Consider the following 4,898-nt stretch of genomic DNA (forward strand, 5'->3'; position numbering starts at 1 on the left):
CCGCGTCGGGCTCTGTGCTGATAGCTCGGAGCCTGGAGCCTGCTTCGGATTCTGTGTCTCCCTCTGTCTCTGCCCCTCCCCTGCTCATGCTCTGTGTCTCTCTGTCTCAAAAATAAATAAAAACATTTTTTTTTAATTTAAAAAAAGAAAAAGATTTCATGATGTTTTCCCATCCCGATGACTGTAGTCACTCTCTATCCAGGTTACATAACACCCTCTTAAAGTTTTATTCACAAGTTTTATTGACATCTGGAGTTTCCACCATCCAAGAAGGAAAAGGCTGGCATAAGCATGGGAAACTGGATGGGAGAGACAGAATCTGCTCCCAAGGCAGCTTTGGTTCCCTGCCCTCCAGGCCTGGAGGAGACGAGCCTTCCAGGGCCTTCCAGGGCCTTCCAGGGCCTTCCAGGGCCTTCCAGGGCCATGCACCTGTGTCACTTCCTTGGGGACAAGGTCGCTGGAAGGGTGAAGAGTCCATAGTGAGTTGTCCCCCATGCTTCTGGGAAAACCAGCTCAGGGAGACTTTTCCTGTCTGCCTGGAGCCAGAGCTGTTTCTGGAAATGTCTAGATTCCCTTTACTGTTGTCAAAGCAACAAGCCCCCTTTTGCCCTTGGAAGCCGGGAGGGGGTCAAGAGGGGAGACATGATGCACGTGGCAGGGCACAGTCCCCTCCCCTCTGATGTGGAAAATATTGAGGTTAGGAGCCCACAGTCAAGAAAGAATTCTTTTTTTTTTTTTTTTTTTAATAAATTTCTTTAAATTCAAGTTAGTTCACATACAGTGTGGTACTGGTTTCAGGAGTAGAATTTAGTGATTCATCTCTGACTCACAACACTGAGCGCTCATCCCAACAAGTGCCCTCCTTCATGCCCATCCCCCATTCAGCCCCTCCCCCCACCCTCCTCCCCTCCAGCAGCCCTCAGTTTGTTCTCTGTATCTAAGAGTCTCTTAGGATTTGTCTCTCTCTCCATTTTTTATCGTATCTTTCCTTCCCTTTCCCTATGTTGTGTGTCTTCAATTCCACATACTTCTTGGGACGCCTTCGGTGAGAAGAGATGGTTTTACTAAAGCCTGGGGACAGGACTGGTGGGCATAAAGAGCGGCGCTGGGATCACGAGGAAGAGTTGACTATAGACTTGAGAGTCGGGGGAGGCACAGACAAGGGGAAGTTTCCAGACAGGCTTTTCATAAGCTACAGAAGACCTAGGGGGTCCTGGAGGCCCAGTCAGCCTCGAGCCAAGGCTGTTCTTCCCCCTCGCAAAGCATTACCAAAGAGTGAGGGATTCCTGGAGAGACATGCCTGCCTCGGCTGTTTGCCAGTGGGTCGCAGGTTATAAGGAAATGTAATGACATCTCCGTGTCTTTTGCCTTTGTTCTTCACATCACCTTCCATCTTCTTGAGCCTCTTTACAGCCAGTGGCCTCCCAGAGAGGTGAATGGGTGTTACGATGGTTCCATGGCATAGCCCGTGGAGGCTCCTCTCCATTTGAACGTCCCCTCCCATCCCAAACGGTCTGAAAGAACATTCTTCAGAATCTCCAAGGGCCCGGTGCTGCCCTCAGCAGTGGCAGAAATCATCCTCTGTGCCTGGTCTTGAAGATGGGCACAAACCCGCAGGGGGAGAAAAAGATTCTAATGGCTTTCCCAGAAGCTCTGGCAAAGAGAATGGTCCTGTTGCTGTTTCGGACTTCGCCAAGAGAGAGATACCTTTCTTCCTCCCGTGCCAGTGATAAAATCATGAACTGGGGTTTGTGAGAAAATGGCTATGAAAGAATTCTTAAAAAGAACTTTTTTAATGTTTATTTATTTCTGAGACAGAGAGAGACAGAGCATGAGCGGGGCAGGGGCGGAAAGAGAGGGGGACACAGAATCCGAAGCAGGCTCCAGGCTCCGAGCTGTCAGCACAGAGCCCGATGCGGGGCTCGAACTCACAAACCGTGAGATCATGACCTGAGCAGAAGTCGGTAGCTCAACCGACTGAGCCACCCAGGCGCCCCAAGAAAGAATTCTTGAGACGTCTTTGGTGCAAAAAGGTGATTTTATTTAGGCCCGGAGACAGGACCCGTGGGCAGAAAGAGCGGTGCTGGGGTTGTGAGGAGTGACTGATTACATGCTTGTAAGTCTGTGGAGGGCAGGGGGACAGAGATAGAGTTGGTTTCCAAGGACTTTCTGGATGCTGATATAGCCATTGTTAAGATAGAGTTGCCTTTAGTTTTTAATGACGTGGCAACATTAAGGCATCAAGGCAGCCATACACTTCTTGAGGAGTCTCTGGCATCTTTCAGTGGGCTGCAAGCTGTAAAGGGACTTAATTTAAGCTACAGTTTTCGGGCCTTTGTTTCCCTCATCACCTGCAGCCTCACCAATGAGTGGAGGGTGACCGGGCTAGGAGACAGAGCAATGCGGTACAGCTATTCATGGGCTGGTCTCTGAGAAAGCAGTGAAACAGTAGGCTGTGTGTGTGTGTGTGTGTGTGTGTGTGTGTGTGTGTGTGTGCATGGAGTGCCCCTGCAGAGTGGGAGTCCTGGGATTCTACTCCAAGGGCCGAGATATCAGGGGCAACGGAAGAAAGAAGCTGTAAAGCAAACCCAGGCTCTGTGGCATTCCGTGTTGAACCATCCCGTGGGAGCCACAAACCTCTCCCTCAACATTGCCACGAACCGTTTCCCCGTCTTCTGCACCCATCGAGCCCCTCTTGCTTTCCTGCCATCTTCCCAGGGAGGAAACGGAAACTACATTTTGGCTACAAGTTCACAAACACAAGCACCTGTTTTCTCCCGGTCCCTGCCCGGCCTGAATTGCCCACAGGGGTGAGTGGGACCCACCCACACTTTGTGAACTGTCGAGTGGCCCTACCCACGCGTGGCGAGTTATCTCCGTCTTTGGCAGGACGGCCCTGTCAGTAAACAAGTATTCCCTGTGAGATGGTGAGTTTTACGGGTCAGCTTGACTAGGGTTATAATTCCCAGTTATTCAGTCCACCCTAATCTAGGAGTTTCTGGGCAGGTAAATGTTCATCACACCTACGATCAGTGCACTGTAAGCAAAGGAGGTTATCTTCAATGATCCGAGTGGGCCTGATGTAACCAGCTGGAAGCCTTGAGAACAGAACCAAGGCTGCCCTGAGGACGAAGCAATCCTGCCCCAGGACGATAGCTTTAGTTCCTCCCCGAAGTTCCCAGCCTTGATGGTCTGCCCCGTGGATTTGGGACTTCCCAGCATCACCATTGCTTAAGCCGATTCCTTGAAATAAATCTATTCTATCCATCTATCTATGCATTGATATTATATATATAATAGCTATGTTGATTAATATATTAATATAGTATTTTATACTATACGTATACATGTATATGTAAATACATGTTTCTCTGGAGAACTCTGACCAATACACCTGGCTTCCCCTCCTTGCAGGACAGAGACTGTGTCCTCCTCCTCCCCGTGTGTCCTTGAGACCCCACGGAGGGAGAGTGCTAGTATGCAGAGAAAGTGGCCTTTGGGAGCAGGCCAGGCCACCGGCATCCGATCCTGGCTGTGTCACCTGCTAGCTGTGTATTCACCGCAGCTTCCCCGTTTCTCAAATCGGAGATAGAAGTACCTACCTCCCAGGACTGCAGTAAAGATCAAATGAAATCACGTGTATGTAAGTGTTAAGTAAGAGGCTAATTAAACGTAGGGAATTATCATTTCAGTGGGGGCCCAGTAATTATTTGCAGGCTTAGGTCGTTACAGGCACGTTGGCTGGTGTTCCCTAAGTCAGGGGTGGCCGAACATAGCTCATCAGCATCCCACGTAGATTGTTAATGTTTGAACCCATAACCCATCTTCAAGCTTGTCACCTTGTCCTTGGATGAAAAAGGAACATCTGAGATTGGCCCATGAGAAGAGCAAAAGTAGAAAGTCCTGGGGCACCTGGGTGGCTCAGTCAGTCAAGCGCCTAACTTTGGCTCAGGTCATGATCTCACGGTCCATGGGTTCGAGCCCCGTGTCGGGCTCTGTGCTGACAGCTCGGAGCCTAGAGACTGCTTCGGATTCCGTGTCCCCCTCTCTCTCTGCTCCTTCCCCATTCTTACTCTGTCTGTCTCTCCCTTTCTTAAAAATAAATAAACATTTTTTCAAAAAAGTAGAAGGTCCTCTTTGCAATCGGGATTGCTACACGAGCCCTTATTTTCCATCATAACCCATGGAATAACTCCACACCCACTCACTCCTCACTTGGACCCAGGCAAGGAAACAGACCTCTTGAAGGTGATGCTCACGGTTCCTGTAAAGACCACATCGACACTGTCGTGTGTCGTCATGAAAAACAGTGGTGCCAGGGTGGGTTAAGTGTCAGACTCTTGGCTGGGGTCAGGTCATGATCTCACAGTTCATGAGTTCGAGCCCTGCGTCGGGCTCCTCGCTGATGGTATGAAGCCTGCTTGGGATTCTCCCTCTCCCTTTCTCTCTCTCTGCCCCTCCCTGCTTGTGCTCTCTGTCTCTCCTCTCTCTCTCTCTCTCTCTCTCTCTCTCAAACAAACAAAAAACAGTGGCATCTATCATAGTGCCCAGATAATCCACTATGGATATCCTGCGGGGCCAGATGAAGGGAGAAAAGGAAAGAAATAGTCACCCGGGGTTTCACTTCGCACAGCCAGGTGCTGTTGAGGCGAAATGCTGGAGGTTCCCCGCCATCCGGGATCGGATTCTTGCCTCCCTCGTGCGCAGCCGAGAAGTGACAGAAACACACATGCGAGAGAGACAAGCGACGTCTGAAGCGAGTTGCACCTGCTTAGGAGGGAATGAGCTGTTGGACGTGGCAGAAGGCTTTCGCTCCACCGCCAGCCTCAACTCAAAGTCTGCTGAATCCGGCTTTCCCTCCTGGGTGAGAGCCCCGACTCCCAATCCCGCACTTGTAG

This window comes from Panthera pardus, unplaced genomic scaffold (genome assembly GCF_024362965.1).
Source record: "Panthera pardus isolate Hobbes unplaced genomic scaffold, ASM2436296v1 HiC_scaffold_16, whole genome shotgun sequence".
Taxonomy (NCBI): Eukaryota; Metazoa; Chordata; class Mammalia; order Carnivora; family Felidae; genus Panthera; species Panthera pardus.